The 17,882-nt window shown below is 53.0% G+C and overlaps 1 long non-coding RNA gene across 1 annotated transcript; it reads left to right on the top strand.

Annotated features, from left to right (window-relative positions):
• Window positions 1–9,387: 9,387 nt before the first annotated feature.
• Window positions 9,388–16,899, top strand: LOC115946360 (uncharacterized). Its single transcript, XR_004550742.1, has 6 exons — window positions 9,388–9,684; window positions 9,846–10,047; window positions 15,387–15,490; window positions 16,362–16,453; window positions 16,671–16,731; window positions 16,844–16,899. It is a non-coding gene; the product is annotated as an uncharacterized lncRNA (long non-coding RNA).
• Window positions 16,900–17,882: the final 983 nt, after the last annotated feature.

The raw sequence follows: 17,882 nt of genomic DNA, 5'->3' as shown, positions 1-17,882 counted from the left end.
CGTCGTTGTGGTGGGGAAGGGTCTTAATTGCCTCCGGGGCGTCGGTGCGTTGTCTTGGTGGGGAAGGGTGTGGAGGGGGGGTGTCGGTGGCGTCTTGGTGGGGAAGGGTCTGTAATTGTCTCATCGGGGGGGGTCTGTGCCTTCGTTTTGGTGGGGAGGGTCTGTAATTGCCTCAAGGGGGGGTCGGTGCCGTCGTTTTGGTGGGGAAGGTTATGTAATTGCCTCAAGGGAAGGGGGGGGGTCGGTGCCGTCGTTGTGGTTGGGAAGGGTCTGTAATTGCCTCAAGGGGCGGGGGTCGGTGCCGTAGTTTTGGTGGGGAAGGGTCTGTAATTGCCTCAAGGGCGGGGTCAGTGCCGTCGTTTTGGTGGGGAAGGGTCTGTAATTGCCTCAAGGGGGGAGGGGTCGGTGCCGTTGTCTTGGTGGGGAGGGGTCTGTAATTGCCTCAAGGGGGGGGGGGGGGGTCGGTGCCGTCGTTTTGGTGGGGAGGGTCTGTAATTGCCTCAAGGGGGGGGTCGGTGCCGTCGTTTTTTTTGGGGAAGGGTCTGTAATTGCCTCAAGGAGGGGGGTCCGTAATTGCCTCAAGGGGAGAGTGGGTCGGTGCCGTTGTTGTGGTGGGGAAGGTTTTGGCGTTGCCTCATGGTGGGTGGGGCCGGTGCCGTCGTTTTGGTGGGGAAGGGTCTGTAATTGCCTCAAGGGGCGGGGGTCGGTGCTGTAGTTTTGGTGGGGAAGGGTCTGTAATTGCCTCAAGGGGGGGGTGACGTCGGAGCCATTGTCTTGGTGGGGAAGGGTCTGTAATTGCCTGAAGGGGGGGGGGTCAGTGCCGTTGTTTTGGTGGGGAAGGGTCTGTAATTGCCTCAAGGGGGGGGAGGTCGGTGCCTTCGTTGTGGTGGGGAAGGGTCTGTAATTGCCTCAAGGGGGGGTGTCGGTGCCGTCGTTTATGTCGGGAAGGGTCTGTAATTGCCTAAAGAGCAGGGCTCGGTGCCGTCGTTTTGGTGGGGAGGGTCTGTAATTGCCTCAAGGGGGGGGAGTGAGGTTGGAGCAGTTGTCTTGGTGGGGAAGGGTCTGTAAGTGTCTCAAGGGGGGGGTCAGTGCCGTCGTTTTGGTGGGGAAGGGTCTGTAATTGCCTTCAAGGGGGGAGGGGTCGGTGCCGTTGTCTTGGTGGGGAAGGGTCTGTAATTGCCTCAAGGGGGGGGGTCGGTGCCGTTGTTTTGGTGGGGAAGGGTCTGTAATTGCTTCAAGCTGGGGGGGGGGTCTGTGCCGTCGTTTTGGTGGGGAGGGTCTGTAATTGCCTCAAGGGGGGGGGGGGTCAGTGCCGTTGTTTTGGTGGGGAAGGGTCTGTAATTGCCTGAAGGGGGGTGGGTCGGTGCCGTCGTTGTGGTGGGGAAGGGTCTATAATTGCCTCCGGGGCGGGGGGGGTCGGTGCCGTTGTTTTGGTGGGGAAGGGTGTGTAATTGTCTCAAGGGGGGGGGTCGGTGGCGTTATCTTGGTGGGGAAGGGTCTGTAATTGTCTCAAGAGGGGTGGGTCCTTGTCGTTTTGGTGGGAAGGGTCTGTAGTTGCCTCAAGGGGGCGGGTCAGTGCCGTCGTTTTGGTGGGGAAGGGTCTGTAATTACCTCAAGGGGGGGGGGGGTCGGTGCCGTCGTTTTGGTGGGGAAGAATCTGTAAGTGCCTCAAGGGGGGAGTGTCGGTGCCGTCGTTTTGGTGGGGAAGAATCTGTAAGTGCCTCAAGGGGGGGGGTGTCGGTGCCGTCGTTTTGGTGGGGAATGGTCTGTAATTGCCTTAAGGGGGGGGGGGTCGGTGCCGTCGTTTTCGTGGGGAGGGTCTGTAGTTGCCTCAGGGGGGGGGGGTCGATGCCATTTTTTGGTGGGGAAGCGTCTGTAATTGCCTCAAGGGTGGAGGGTCTGTGCCGTCGTTTTGGTGGGGAGGTCTGTAATAGTCTCAGAGGGGGGGTCTGTAATTGCATCGGGGGGGGGTCTGTGCCTTCGTTTTGGTGGGGAGGGTCTGTAATTGCCTCAAGGGGGGGGTCGGTGCCGTCGTTTTGGTGGGGAAGGTTATGTAATTGCCTCAAGGGGGGGGGTCGGTGCCGTCGTTGTGGTTGGGAAGGGTCTGTAATTGCCTCAAGGGGCGGGGGTCGGTGCCGTAGTTTTGGTGGGGAAGGGTCTGTAATTGCCTCAAGGGCGGGGTCAGTGCCGTCGTTTTGGTGGGGAAGGGTCTGTAATTGCCTCCCGGGGGGAGGGGTCGGTGCCGTTGTCTTGGTGGGGAGGGGTCTGTAATTGCCTCAAGGGGGGGGGGGGGGGTCGGTGCCGTCGTTTTGGTGGGGAGGGTCTGTAATTGCCTCAAGGGGGGGGGTCGGTGCCGTCGTTTTTTTTGGGGAAGGGTCTGTAATTGCCTCAAGGAGGGGGGTCCGTAATTGCCTCAAGGGGAGAGTGGGTCGGTGCCGTTGTTGTGGTGGGGAAGGTTTTGGCGTTGCCTCATGGTGGGTGGGGCCGGTGCCGTCGTTTTGGTGGGGAAGGGTATGTAATTGCCTCAAGGGGCGGGGGTCGGTGCTGTAGTTTTGGTGGGGAAGGGTCTGTAATTGCCTCAAGGGGGGGGGTGACGTCGGAGCCATTGTCTTGGTGGGGAAGGGTCTGTAATTGCCTGAAGGGGGGGGGGTCGGTGCCGTCGTTTTGGTGGGGAAGGGTCTGTAATTGCCTCAAGGGGGGGGAGGTCGGTGCCTTCGTTGTGGTGGGGAAGGGTCTGTAATTGCCTCAAGGGGGGGTGTCGGTGCCGTCGTTTATGTCGGGAAGGGTCTGTAATTGCCTAAAGAGCAGGGCTCGGTGCCGTCGTTTTGGTGGGGAGGGTCTGTAATTGCCTCAAGGGGGGGGAGTGAGGTTGGAGCAGTTGTCTTGGTGGGGAAGGGTCTGTAAGTGTCTCAAGGGGGGGGGTCAGTGCCGTCGTTTTGGTGGGGAAGGGTCTGTAATTGCCTCAAGGGGGGAGGGGTCGGTGCCGTTGTCTTGGTGGGGAAGGGTCTGTAATTGCCTCAAGGGGGGGGGTCGGTGCCGTTGTTTTGGTGGGGAAGGGTCTGTAATTGCTTCAAGCTGGGGGGGGGGTCTGTGCCGTCGTTTTGGTGGGGAGGGTCTGTAATTGCCTCAAGGGGGGGGGGGGTCAGTGCCGTTGTTTTGGTGGGGAAGGGTCTGTAATTGCCTGAAGGGGGGTGGGTCGGTGCCGTCGTTGTGGTGGGGAAGGGTCTATAATTGCCTCCGGGGGGGGGGGGTCGGTGCCGTTGTCTTGGTGGGGAAGGGTGTGTAATTGTCTCAAGGGGGGGTGTCGGTGGCGTTATCTTGGTGGGGAAGGGTCTGTAATTGTCTCAAGAGGGGGGGGTCCTTGTCGTTTTGGTGGGAAGGGTCTGTAGTTGCCTCAATGGGGCGGGTCAGTGCCGTCGTTTTGGTGGGGAAGGGTCTGTAATTACCTCAAGGGGGGGGGGGGTCGGTGCCGTCGTTTTGGTGGGGAAGAATCTGTAAGTGCCTCAAGGGGGGAGTGTCGGTTGCCGTCGTTTTGGTGGGGAAGAATCTGTAAGTGCCTCAAGGGGGGGGGTGTCGGTGCCGTCGTTTTGGTGGGGAATGGTCTGTAATTGCCTTAAGGGGGGGGGGGGTCGGTGCCGTCGTTTTCGTGGGGAGGGTCTGTAGTTGCCTCAGGGGGGGGGGGTCGATGCCATTTTTTTGGTGGGGAAGGGTCTGTAATTGCCTCAAGGGTGGAGGGTCTGTGCCGTCGTTTTGGTGGGGAGGTCTGTAATAGTCTCAGAGGGGGGGTCTGTAATTGCATCGGGGGGGGTCTGTGCCTTCGTTTTGGTGGGGAGGGTCTGTAATTGCCTCAAGGGGGGGGTCGGTGCCGTCGTTTTGGTGGGGAAGGGTGTGTAATTGCCTCAAGGGGCGGGGGTCGGTGCCGTAGTTTTGGTGGGGAAGGGTCTGTAATTGCCTCAAGGGCGGGGTCAGTGCCGTCGTTTTGGTGGGGAAGGGTCTGTAATTGCCTCAAGGGGGGCGGGGTCGGTGCCGTTGTCTTGGTGGGGAGGGGTCTGTAATTGCCTCAAGGGGGGGGGGGGGTCGGTGCCGTCGTTTTGGTGGGGAGGGTCTGTAATTGCCTAAAGGGGGGGGGTCGGTGCCGTCGTTTTTTTGGGGAAGGGTCTGTAATTGCCTCAAGGGCGGGGTCAGTGCCGTCGTTTTGGTGGGGAAGGGTCTGTAATTGCCTCAAGGGGAGAGTAGGTCGGTGCCGTTGTTGTGGTGGGGAAGGTTTTGGCGTTGCCTCATGGTGGGTGGGGCCGGTGCCGTCGTTTTGGTGGGGAAGGGTCTGTAATTGCCTCAAGGGGCGGTGGTCGGTGCCGTAGTTTTGGTGGGGAAGGGTCTGTAATTGCCTCAAGGGGGGGGGGTCAGTGCCGTGGTTTTGGTGGGGAAGGGTCTGTAATTGCCTCAAGGGGGGGTGTCGGTGCCGTCGTTTATGTCGGGAAGGGTCTGTAATTGCCTAAAGAGCAGGGCTCGGTGCCGTCGTTTTGGTGGGGAGGGTCTGTAATTGCCTCAAGGGGCGGGGGTCGGTGCCGTCGTTTTGGTGGGGAATGGTCTGTAATTGCCTTAAGGGGGGGGGGGTCGGTGCCGTCGTTTTGGTGGGGAGGGTCTGTAGTTGCCTCAGGGGGGGGGGGTCGATGCCATTTTTTGGTGGGGAAGCGTCTGTAATTGCCTCAAGGGTGGAGGGTCTGTGCCGTCGTTTTGGTGGGGAGGTCTGTAATAGTCTCAGAGGGGGGGTCTGTAATTGCATCGGGGGGGGGTCTGTGCCTTCGTTTTGGTGGGGAGGGTCTGTAATTGCCTCAAGGGGGGGGTCGGTGCCGTCGTGTTGGTGGGGAAGGTTATGTAATTGCCTCAAGGGGGGGGGTCGGTGCCGGCGTTGTGGTTGGGAAGGGTCTGTAATTGCCTCAAGGGGCGGGGGTCGGTGCCGTAGTTTTGGTGGGGAAGGGTCTGTAATTGCCTCAAGGGCGGGGTCAGTGCCGTCGTTTTGGTGGGGAAGGGTCTGTAATTGCCTCAAGGGGGGAGGGGTCGGTGCCGTTGTCTTGGTGGGGAGGGGTCTGTAATTGCCTCAAGGGGGGGGGGGGGGGTCGGTGCCGTCGTTTTGGTGGGGAGGGTCTGTAATTGCCTCAAGGGGGGGGGTCGGTGCCGTCGTTTTTTTGGGGAAGGGTCTGTAATTGCCTCAAGGAGGGGGGTCCGTAATTGCCTCAAGGGGAGAGTGGGTCGGTGCCGTTGTTGTGGTGGGGAAGGTTTTGGCGTTGCCTCATGGTGGGTGGGGCCGGTGCCGTCGTTTTGGTGGGGAAGGGTATGTAATTGCCTCATGGGGCGGGGGTCGGTGCTGTAGTTTTGGTGGGGAAGGGTCTGTAATTGCCTCAAGGGGGGGGTGACGTCGGAGCCATTGTCTTGGTGGGGAAGGGTCTGTAATTGCCTGAAGGGGGGGGGGTCAGTGCCGTTGTCTTGGTGGGGAAGGGTCTGTAATTGCCTCAAGGGGGGGAGGTCGGTGCCTTCGTTGTGGTGGGGAAGGGTCTGTAATTGCCTCAAGGGGGGGTGTCGGTGCCGTCGTTTATGTCGGGAAGGGTCTGTAATTGCATAAAGAGCAGGGCTCGGTGCCGTCGTTTTGGTGGGGAGGGTCTGTAATTGCCTCAAGGGGGGGGAGTGAGGTTGGAGCAGTTGTCTTGGTGGGGAAGGGTCTGTAAGTGTCTCAAGGGGGGGGGTCAGTGCCGTCGTTTTGGTGGGGAAGGGTCTGTAATTGCCTCAAGGGGGGAGGGGTCGGTGCCGTTGTCTTGGTGGGGAAGGGTCTGTAATTGCCTCAAGGGGGGGGGTCGGTGCCGTTGTTTTGGTGGGGAAGGGTCTGTAATTGCTTCAAGCTGGGGGGGGGGTCTGTGCCGTCGTTTTGGTGGGGAGGGTCTGTAATTGCCTCAAGGGGGGGGGGGGTCAGTGCCGTTGTTTTGGTGGGGAAGGGTCTGTAATTGCCTGAAGGGGGGTGGGTCGGTGCCGTCGTTGTGGTGGGGAAGGGTCTATAATTGCCTCCGGGGGGGGGGGGGGGTCGGTGCCGTTGTCTTGGTGGGGAAGGGTGTGTAATTGTCTCAAGGGGGGGTGTCGGTGGCGTTATCTTGGTGGGGAAGGGTCTGTAATTGTCTCAAGAGGGGGGGGTCCTTGTCGTTTTGGTGGGAAGGGTCTGTAGTTGCCTCAATGGGGCGGGTCAGTGCCGTCGTTTTGGTGGGGAAGGGTCTGTAATTACCTCAAGGGGGGGGGGGGTCGGTGCCGTCGTTTTGGTGGGGAAGAATCTGTAAGTGCCTCAAGGGGGGAGTGTCGGTGCCGTCGTTTTGGTGGGGAAGAATCTGTAAGTGCCTCAAGGGGGGGGGTGTCGGTGCCGTCGTTTTGGTGGGGAATGGTCTGTAATTGCCTTAAGGGGGGGGGGGGTCGGTGCCGTCGTTTTCGTGGGGAGGGTCTGTAGTTGCCTCAGGGGGGGGGGGTCGATGCCATTTTTTGGTGGGGAAGCGTCTGTAATTGCCTCAAGGGTGGAGGGTCTGTGCCGTCGTTTTGGTGGGGAGGTCTGTAATAGTCTCAGAGGGGGGGTCTGTAATTGCATCGGGGGGGGTCTGTGCCTTCGTTTTGGTGGGGAGGGTCTGTAATTGCCTCAAGGGGGGGGTCGGTGCCGTCGTTTTGGTGGGGAGGGTTATGTAATTGCCTCAAGGGGGGGGGGTCGGTGCCGTAGTTTTGGTTGGGAAGGGTCTGTAATTGCCTCAAGGGCGGGGTCAGTGCCGTCGTTTTGGTGGGGAAGGGTCTGTAATTGCCTCAAGGGGGGAGGGGTCGGTGCCGTTGTGTTGGTGGGGAGGGGTCTGTAATTGCCTCAAGGGGGGGGGGGGGTCGGTGCCGTCGTTTTGGTGGGGAGGGTCTGTAATTGCCTCAAGGGGGGGGGTCGGTGCCGTCGTTTTTTGTGGGGAAGCGTCTGTAATTGCCTCAAGGGCGGGGTCAGTGCCGTCGTTTTGGTGGGGAAGGGTCTGTAATTGCCTCAAGGGGAGAGTAGGTCGGTGCCGTTGTTGTGGTGGGGAAGGTTTTGGCGTTGCCTCATGGTGGGTGGGGCCGGTGCCGTCGTTTTGGTGGGGAAGGGTCTGTAATTGCCTCAAGGGGCGGTGGTCGGTGCCGTAGTTTTGGTGGGGAAGGGTCTGTAATTGCCTCAAGGGGGGGGGGGTCAGTGCCGTTGTTTTGGTGGGGAAGGGTCTGTAATTGCCTCAAGGGGGGGTGTCGGTGCCGTCGTTTATGTCGGGAAGGGTCTGTAATTGCCTAAAGAGCAGGGCTCGGTGCCGTCGTTTTGGTGGGGAGGGTCTGTAATTGCCTCAAGGGGCGGGGGTCGGTGCCGTCGTTTTGGTGGGGAGGTTCTGTAATTGCCTCAAGGGGGGGGAGTGAGGTTGGAGCAGTTGTCTTGGTGGGGAAGGGTCTGTAAGTGTCTCAAGGGGGGGGGTCAGTGCCGTCGTTTTGGTGGGGAAGGGTCTGTAATTGCCTCACGGGGGGAGGGGTCGGTGCCGTTGTCTTGGTGGGGAAGGGTCTGTAATTGCCTCAAGGGGGGGGGTCGGTGCCGTTGTTTTGGTGGGGAAGGGTCTGTAATTGCTTCAAGCTGGGGGGGGGGTCTGTGCCGTCGTTTTGGTGGGGAGGGTCTGTAATTGCCTCAAGGGGGGGGGGGGTCAGTGCCGTTGTTTTGGTGGGGAAGGGTCTGTAATTGCCTGAAGGGGGGTGGGTCGGTGCCGTCGTTGTGGTGGGGAAGGGTCTATAATTGCCTCCGGGGGGGGGGGGGGTCGGTGCCGTTGTCTTGGTGGGGAAGGGTGTGTAATTGTCTCAAGGGGGGGTGTCGGTGGCGTTATCTTGGTGGGGAAGGGTCTGTAATTGCCTCAAGCGGGGGGGGTCCTTGTCGTTTTGGTGGGAAGGGTCTGTAGTTGCCTCAATGGGGCGGGTCAGTGCCGTCGTTTTGGTGGGGAAGGGTCTGTAATTACCTCAAGGGGGGGGGGGGGGTCGGTGCCGTCGTTTTGGTGGGGAAGAATCTGTAAGTGCCTGAAGGGGGGAGTGTCGGTGCCGTCGTTTTGGTGGGGAAGAATCTGTAAGTGCCTCAAGGGGGGGGGTGTCGGTGCCGTCGTTTTGGTGGGGAATGGTCTGTAATTGCCTTAAGGGGGGGGGGGGGTCGGTGCCGTCGTTTTCGTGGGGAGGGTCTGTAGTTGCCTCAAGGGGGGGGGGGGTCGATGCCATTTTTTGGTGGCGAAGCGTGTGTAATTGCCTGAAGGGGGGCGGGTCGGTGCCGTCGTTGTGGTGGGGAAGGATCTATAATTGCCTCCAGGGTGGGGGGGGTCGGTGCCGTTATCTTGGGTGGGGAAAGGTCTGTAATTACCACAAGCGGATGGGGTCGGTGCCTTTGTCTTGGTGGGGAAGGGTCTGTAATTACCTCAAGGGGGGGGGGGGGGTCGGTGCTGTTTGTCTTGGTGGGGAAGGGTGTATAATTGTCTCAAGGGGGGGTGTCGGTGCTGTTGTCTTGGTGGGGAAGGGTCTGTAATTGTCTCAAGAGGGGTGGGTCCTTGCCGTCGTTTTGGTGGGAAGGGTCTGTAATTGCCTCAAGGGGGGGGGGTCAGTGCCGTTGTCTTGGTGGGGAAGGGTCTGTAATTGCCTCAAGGGGGGGGGGGGGTCGGTGCCGTCGTTTTGGTGGGGAAGGGTCTGTAATTGCCTCAAGGGGGGGGGAGATCGCTGCCGTCGTTGTGGTGGGGAAGGGTCTGTAATTGCTTCAAGGGGGGGGGGTCGGTGCCGTCGTTTTGGGGGGGAAGGGTCTGTAATAGCATCAAGGGGGGGGGGTCGGTGCCGTCGTTTTGATGGGGAGTGTCTGTAATTGCCTGAAGGGGGGGGGGTCGGTGCCATTGTCTTGGTGGGGAAGGGTCTGTAATTGCCTCAAGGCGGGGGGGTGAGGTCGGAGCCGTTGTCTTGGTGGGGAAGGGTCTGTAATTGCCTCAAGGGGGGGGTCAGTGCCGTCGTTTTGGTGGGGAAGCGTCTGTATTTTCCTCAAGGGGGGGGGTCGGTGCCGTCGTTTTGTTGGGGAGGGTCTGTAATTGCCTCAAGTGGGGGGTCGGTGCCGTCGTTTTGGTGGGGAAGGGTCTGTATTTTCCTCAAGGGGAGGGTTGGTGCCGTCGTTTTGCTGGGGAGGGTCTGTAATTGCCTCAAGTGGGGGGTCGGTGCCGTTGTCTTGGTGGGGAAGGGTCTGTAATTGCCTCAAGGGGGGGGGGTCGGTGCCGTCGTTTTCTTGGGGAAGGGTCTGTAATTGCCGCAAGGAAGGTGGTCCGTAATTGCCTCAAGGAGGAGGGTCGGTGCCGTCGTGCTGGTGGGGAAGGGTCTGTAATTGCCTCTGATGGGGAAGGGGTCGGTGCCGTCAGGGAAGGGTCCGTGCCCGCCGCGGGCTGGGCTGGCTGGGGTCGGTCACCGCCGTCGGGGCTCGGCGAGCGCCGCTGGCCCGGCCGAGCTCTGCCTCTTCCCGGGAGGAGCGGTCAGGCATTGTCGAAGGAGGTGCAGCAGGACCATGGAGTATCCAGTCTCCGCCTGGAGCGTCCCGGAGCAGCAGAGAGCTCTTCGCCCTCGTTCCTGCAGGGATCTCCGGAGCACCCATCCCGTGAGAGGAGCCGATCGGTGAGCTTTTACTGGCTGGGAGGTGGGCGGGGGGGAGGGCAGAGGGAAGGGGGTCGGGAGTAGGTGCGGGAGGACGTCGGGGCCGGTGGTGTTGGGGGGGATCTCCCGGTGCCTCTCGCCCCTGACCGCATGTTCCTGCTTCGCACCGGCCTGCGGAGCAGACAGAGGAGGCATTCGTCGTGTGAGGCTGCGAGGCAAGAGCGAGCGGGGAAAGCCCAGGAGGCTGAAGAGGAGCGGAGCAGAGTTGGGGGAAGCCCAGGAGGCTGAAGAGGATCAGAGCGAGCGGAGGAAGCCCAGGAGGCTGAAGAGGAGCGGAGCGGAGTTGGGGGAAGCCCAGGAGGCTGACGAGGAGGAAAGAGAAAGGTACTCTCGGTACAGGGACCTCCCTGTCACTGAGGCTGGGGTCACACAAGGGCGTCACCGGCACCTTTGGGTTGCCCTGGTGGCTGGCTTTGAGCTGGGTGCCCTCCCTGTAACGAGGGTTGGGGTCTTTGCTTTTACCGTGTTGCTCCATGGGTGGGTAGCCTTCCCGGAGAGAGGGGCAACCTTGTAAGCAAGGTAATAGCCACCGTGTCCACAGGCTGGGGTGGGGGCAAGCGGAGCTCCTGAATATGGGGCATTGTGCTGCAGCCAGGATGGCCGGCCCGTAACTCGGGCTCCATGGGGCTGGTTGGGAGTGCTGAGCTGAGGGGGCCTGCCCTGGAAGAAGGGCTGTGCGTGGCCTCTCTGCTGGGGGGGGGGGGGGGTTTTGGCGCAGTCCTGGCACCAACGGGTACCGGGTTCGGAGCTCCGCGGCTTGGTTCGGCTGAGCTCTTTAGCATCAGCAACAGCATCAGCAACAGCATCATCTGTTTTCTTGGAAGGAAGAGCTGGGGAAGGTTTGGGAGAAGCTGGAGTGCTGTTTCGGGTCTCTGGTAGGATCCAATGTTTTATGATTCTTTAGGGGTCCCAGGGCTTTCCACCTCACTACAATGATGTTGAGGTGGGGCTGCGCAGCGGTGGCTGTCGGACTCTGTGTGAGCTTTTGCTAGCGGCAGGGGATGTGTGCTGGTTTTTTGCCCCCCCCCCCCCCCCCCCCCCCCCCCCCCCCCCCCCCCCCCCCCCCCGTGTCTTGTTTTCCCACTGAAAACTTAACAGTAGTTTTTTTGCAAATACATACAGTAATTTTTTTTTCTATATTTGCTGCACAGAAATGTACTCAGAGATCAATGTGATCAAGCAAAACCATTTATTACAAAGCATCTATCTTTTTTATACTGTTATCTTCATTTGCTTGCAGTAACCTGGGGTCTTATAATTGGATATATATGCAATAACTTCATTAAGACAATACCTATCTGTATTAAGGTTGGATACATATTTGCTTGCTGTGTTAAGATTGGATACACATTTGATTGCTGTATTAAGATTGGTTACATATTCAATAGTTTGTTACATTAGTGGATCCATATGCAATGTAGCACACAGCAAGTAGTATACAATTGGTTAAATATAGTGTATGGGGACTGAGCCTTTAGAAGTTGCTAACAGTTCACTCTTGTGTCTTGGCCCTTACCAGTTTCTTCTTACTGTGCTTGCATTGTTACTTTTGCTTCTTCACCCATGGCTTTTTCCATCCTCAGTTCATGTAGAGCCCCATGTAGGCATTTGCTGACTTGGGAACGTGGTCTTTCTTTGCTAAAAAAACCATCCACGTATAACTTCACTGAAAATAGTATATCTAATGGTAATGCCATGTGAACTGAGCTTTCCAGACCTGGTATTTCCATTAGATGATAAGATAATTAGTTTTCTTCCCCTGCAGAAGCTTTCTAGCACCTTTTCTTCAGTTTCACTTCATTCAGACCCCTGAGCATCTAGTAGTTATTTCCTTTCCTAAGCATGTGTCCTTTCTTCAGGTGGATAGTGAAAGCAGACAGGTTGTGCTGGTTCCTATTTGCTGTCCTACTGTTCTTAAGAACTTGCTGGTATGAAGAAGTTGTGTGATCCAAATGCGTTTTAAATCAGCTTATAAAAGAAGCATTTGAAGAGGCATTTAATTGGAAAAAAAGAAGCTGTCCTGTCCCACTTAAACCAACTAAAAAGGCCCAGACCCTTACATTTCTGTTTTTGCTCTTTGTTATTGGAATTTCCCTTAAATACAGCTCCAGTTTTGTTTTCCTTATGCTTGCTGTTCAGCAGCCAGCCCCACAGTCTGCATGTTCTGGTGTATGTCATCAACTCTAGATGCTCACAGCAGGTTTCTGATGCTTTGCTTGTCAGTGAATGGTGATAAGACCTCTCTCAGCTGAGATATTGAGTATCTGTGTGGTAGGCATTAGGTTGGAGTTAGTTGTCTGGCACTTGTTTACGGGACTGGAGAGAAACAGTGATTTGCAAATGCCTACCTTAGGATGAAACAGATGACATTTCCCAACTCTTCTCTCTGTTGCTCTCTAATTGAAGCCTAAAGAAGTAGTTTGAATGTAAATTTCTGCATGGTAGACATCTAAAAAGTAATGTGAAAGCAATCCTGCTGTGCTGTGGAGGTGCTGAGAGCAGGGGAGATAAAATCTGTTTCTTCTGTTGTCAGAAACAACCTCCATCCCTTATTTGTGGCATGGTTCCACAGGCTTTTCAGGTCAGATGACTCAGAATTCCTGATCAGTTGGATGTGTGAGGGGCAGCAATGCCTCCTTATGCATTGGGATTGATGGTCTTTTGCAGGAGCTTAACCTTCAGCTGGAAGGCCAGAAACACTGGCGGCTCTATAAACCAAGGGTGCCTTTAGCTATGGAATATAATGTTGAATCAGAAGACAGGATTGGGAATCCCATGCTTGATTTCATATTAAAAGTATTATAATTGGATAATTTTATATGGCCTGGGTTGTGGTTGCCAGAAAAGTAGGCACATGTAAAATGGTCTGTTTGTTGAAGGCAGTATTCTGAATGATGGTGGTTGTGAAGTTGAGGGGAGGGTTGGTGCACGAAACACCGTGAGCGCAAGAGATTTGGGTGCCAGTTGTCTGACCTATCCTTTTTCAAAGGCTTCATTTGCTGTAGTATTTAAACAATGGACTTCTTGGTTATTTCTGGAAATTGTCAGTGTTCTCCAAGTTGGGCATCCTGACTCCTGGATCACGTTTGTGGAGTTGTGTGCATGAAAAACCCTAGCCTTGTATAGGGTTATGAAACATGTTAATGCTTTTACATGCTGTCTGTAATCCATCAGGCTGATCCTTCTATGCACTGAGACTTACTGCTTTACCAAGAGTTGTCACTGTTCTGGTGAATCAGTTTTAAATATTTACCCTTGGCTGTTAAACAAAAGCATGAACTAAACCCCATATTAATTTATGTGTTAGTTGGGTTTGGTTTTATTTTCTCTTTCCTAAACCCCAAACGAGTTATGACTGTTTTTGTTATTTGGAATGAAAAGGGCGTTTCATGGAGATTAATGAATGCAGCCCATTGGTCAGCAAGGCATCTGATCCTTGTCCCATTCTGCTCTATGTGCTTGGCTTTTGAGGCATGGTGTTGATCCTGCAGACAGCACCACTCACTTAGAAGCTTCCTTAGTTTCTCTGCCTTGTGGCCTGTCTGTAGGACGTCTTCCCATTGTTCAGTCCTGCCTTTGGCTGTAGGTAGTTCCTGTATGACACATTTGATGTGATGCTGACATCATGAGCTGTGTAGTTTGACAGCTGGTAATATTTGCAATTGTCCTGACCTATTGAGTGATGCAAAACCTAGTAAATTACAAGTCCTTTTTTGATTTTGGGAACATTTTGGGCTGGACTTCAATACCTTTGATTTTTATGGAGTAATGGTATTTCTCACAAGCCATTTTATTGGCATTAATGGGGTGACAGTGCTTGCTTCTGGAAAGGGCTTATGAATGATATAAGGTGGTTTTTTTATGGTTATTTTTCTTGTGTTTGATGTTGTGCAGTTCTCATGACCCATTTCTGCTGTCACGTTCTCATTGTTCGTCTGGAGCTGTCTCTGACAGGGATGCTCTCAGATTCCCTGCCCAAACATCTTGCTAGAATATTTCTTGTTTTGTGTTCCTGCTGCAGTCTGCCTTCCTTGGGCAGTGTAGAACAAATAGACCATTTAGAGAGTGTACTGGTGGTGTTCTCCCTTCCCACCACAACCTGGTAGGCGATTGAGAGCCAAGCATGCTGCTTTGTGTATAAGGTCCTAGCAGGCTGTGGCAGTGCCTGGTTTGTTAACTGATGTCAAGCACAGCTTACTTAACAGGAGATGATCTATCCTTTTTCTGTATGGTGTTCCATTTTGATTTCCTGGTACTTCTCCCTTGTTCTCCCCTTCTTCCTCCAGTTAAGAAGGAAGCATCTGCATTGTCTCTTGTCACCTGCTCTGTCCTCCCCCAGCCTGGCTCTTGCCACCTGGAATCTGAAGATCCTGGGTATTTTAATGGCAGTGTTGTGATTACTGGCTCATGTGAATGGTGGTGATGAGACTGTCCAGCAGACAATAAGATCAATAAGAGCTGGACTTTGCAGTGAAGACTGCTTGGAAAAATCGTGATCCTGCTTCTTAGTGGTAGGCATAGGGTGCTGCAGCATGAAATAACTTCTTTTGCAGACTATTTGTCACCACTCTGGTAGATGGTCATGGTTCTTGCTGTTCCCCTGTGTGACCCTTCCTTCGGTTTACTTTCTTGCTGAGGATGTGCAACGTAACAAATGAAGAGAGTTAAAAATACTCTTAGTTGGATAGTGTAGTCCCTGCACTGGTAAGGAAGGCAGTTTATTAATGAGAGACAGGCTTGCTTCAGAGCAAGTAGATCATGCAAAGCTGATCGGTGATGCTTGTGAGAAAAGGAAGAGGAAATTTGATCTTGCCAAGTGCTGTGAAGCCTCATAATCTAAAGAGGCCTTTCAGTGAAAACTTGGGTAGCGTTCACTGGAAATGTATTTGTGTTACAGTTCCCTGGGCTCTAAGTAGGTGATGGGACTGAATTTAAGGAATGGTAAAATTAAAATGGAATCAGATTTCACCACTGTTGCTTTATGAATTTTGACTGTGCTACCCAACTATATAAATGCTTATAGGAGAAGCCAAAAGTAAACTGATTTTTGCTTCTTGGAGGCAATTTTGAGTTCTTTGTGCTTTTCTCTTATGTTGACTTCCCCGAGTCTAACCTTTTATCAGTGTGGAGATTTGAGATAGGTGAGAAGATGGGTAGGAGGAAGGTTATACCTGTTCAAGTGCTTTAATTGGAAGTTTCAGACAACAGTATTGTAACATAATAACATCTTAATAGAATATTTGGCTTTTCTTGTGGGATATTGACCTTTTAACGTGATTTTACCAAATTTACTTTGTATTGCTCTTCTGCTAACCCATTGTATTGTCAGCAGGTTCATCTCAGCTGCTTGTCTCCTTTATGTAGCTGAGTTGGGGTATGCTTGTTCAATCATGGTAAAAGCTTGCTTCCTATTTTCAGACTGGTGTATAGTAAATATTGACAGTAAATTGGAAAGTTTAAGGTATTGGACTTCTGGCTTAAGATTGTTTCTATGCTATTAGTTTCTATTAGTTTCTCTGTTATTAAAGTGTACAGTGGCAGATCTTTTACTTTGTGATTTTAAAGAACAGCTGTTGTCACTCTGTCTGCTCAGGGAGTATTGTCTCTATTTTGACCACATTTAGGTTTGACCAGGTGCTCTGAATCAGTTCATTTTCTTGCAGCCAGGTGACTTGCTGTACTTCTGAAGAGGGACTATTCACTGAGCTGACACTCCTCCTGGGATCTCCTATTCTACACATGTGACCATCAGTACCTACCAAAACAAGTAAGTGTTCTTTAGCCTTTTTCTAGTATGGCTTTTCTGAAATGGTTTTCTGCCAGGTAATGTGTGTGCATAGTACAGACCTGAAATCAGTGCTTCTGAAATGTTCTGTTTCTTAAAATGAAAACCCCCTTATGAGCTCTGCTTAGCTCTTCCCTGTGTTCATTCTATTTAGCCCTTGTGGGGTTTGTTTTTCTGTAACACGGGGATAGGGCATGTTGCCTTTGCCCCAGAGATGTAAGGATACGAATATATGTTGGTACCCCCCTATTACGTATGTGCCCTTGTGTTGGTTACAGAAGCTAAGCTAGTGTTCAGGTAGCAGTAATTGAAGGTTTGGCATTTGGGAGAAGGAGGGGTTTGTTTGAAGCCACCTGTTTACCAGGTTTGTTGTGCCACAAGCTCGATTGCGTTTTAATTTGATATTTGATGATTTACCAGAGGCAGACTTTAATGTGACAGGTGATGTTACACCTGCAAACTCAACTGGTGTGTTTAAAAACCAACCAGCCCTCTAAAGTAGCATCCAGAGATCAGTGCTGGAAATGGAGAGTGCTGAGAGAGGGCAAGAGCAGAGAGTGAAGCATGTGTTGGAGAACCTTGTCAAGCCAGTCCCTTCTCCCTTCCTTGTCAGGCCAGTCCCTTCTCTCTGTGCCACTGACCTGGAGCTAGTGAGAATGCACATACAGTTTAGAGTGAGCTACTGCATGGGGCTACAGAGTGGTAATGGAAGGGCTAGAAGCATGAAGCAGATTTGGAATTGGAGCCCTGTGTTTCCAGCCCTTGACATCAGTTGTCTGTTTTATTTCAGTGCAACTATTTCAGTAATTTTTTTTTTTTTTTTATTAATTCCTGTCCTTCACCTCTTGGGGAGTTTACTTACTGGATGCACTTCCTGGCCTTGTGTTTGACACAGCAAAAGAAGATGTGGCACTGCGGACGAGCATACTGAGGAAGCTGCTTATGGTAAGTAGGTGGAACTAGAGAGAATAACAGTGCATTCAGCTGGAACTTCAGCACTGAGGCGTGAATAGCTCTTGGGGAATGGGTAGAAGAAAGGGTTGTGTTGGGAGTAAATGTTAGGCTCTGCAAAGCTGAGGTTTTTGCTGCGATACTGAACCTCTTTCTCTTTAGGCTAATCTATTTAGCTTGAATTCATGTGGGTAACTCTGTGCATGTTTAGCAGGTGGATGTAGCTGACTCAAGGAGAAAGCTGAGCAACCTTGGATGCTGAGCTCTAAGTGGTGAGTCTAGAAGTTACTACTGTTTACAAAGCTAATGTTTATAACTTGTTTGTTCTTGTATTTGTAAAATTGCATTTGTGTATTTTGTAATACTGTATTTGTAAAAACACAGTGGGAAACTACAGCCTTGGCAGAGATCATTCTCTGCACGAAAACATGGGATATTACAGAAGCATAACAAGACAATTGACCTTGCTTGTGCCTGCCAAGAATCTTCTTATGGTCCAGTAACAAGGCTCAGGGTATTGGGATGGCTCACTACGTGGCCTTGGCTCTGCAAGAATTGCACGAGTACGGACTTGTAGAAATGCTTTTTGTTGTGTTAATAAAAAAATGGAGAGGGTGAGGGTGGATGGGAGGGACTATTGATTTTGTACTTGTATGGGTTGTTTCTGTACCCCTATGATGTTTTCCTCCCTGAATATAACTTGTTATAATTGTTGTCTTAACTGAAAAAGGAGAGGGAGAGGGTGGATGGGATGAATTATTGATCTTGTATGGGTTGTTTCTGTACCCCTATGATGTTTTCCTCCCTGACTATAACTTGTAATTGTTGTCTGAACTGAAAAAGGAGAGGGTGAGGGTGGATGGGATGAACTATTGATCTTGTATTGGTTGTTTCTGTACCCCTCTGGTGTTTTCCTCCCTGACTATAATTGTTACAATTGTCTCAATAAAAAAGGAGAGGGTAGGGGTGGATGGGACTGACTATTGATCTTGTACTTGTATGGGTTGTTTCTGTACCCCTATGATGTTTTCCTCCCTGGCTGTAACTTGTAATAATTGTTGTCTTAATAAAAAAAATTGAGTGGGTGTCTTATTCTTGTGAGGCTGTGTATGGTTTGGATATTGTTTCTGTTTTGCAGGTAAGTATTGCAGGTAAGTCGATTAGCTAGGTAGACAAATAGGCAGACAGATGTCATAGACAGACAGGTGATAGATAATGATACATAGCTAGACAGATACATGACAGGTAGGTAGACAGCTGATAGATATGGAAACAGGTAGATAGGTAGACAGATAGATGCTAGATGACAGATATATGATAGATGATAGACAGATCTGATAGACAGATGATAGACTGATAGATAATGATAGGTAGACAGATGATAGATAGATAAGTAGACAGGTAGATGATAGATGATAGGTAG

Source organism: Melopsittacus undulatus, unplaced genomic scaffold (genome assembly GCF_012275295.1).
Source record: "Melopsittacus undulatus isolate bMelUnd1 unplaced genomic scaffold, bMelUnd1.mat.Z mat_scaffold_215_arrow_ctg1, whole genome shotgun sequence".
Taxonomy (NCBI): domain Eukaryota; kingdom Metazoa; phylum Chordata; class Aves; order Psittaciformes; family Psittaculidae; genus Melopsittacus; species Melopsittacus undulatus.
Note: the sequence above shows the minus strand (reverse complement) of the source record. Positions and strands in the feature narration are given on the sequence as shown.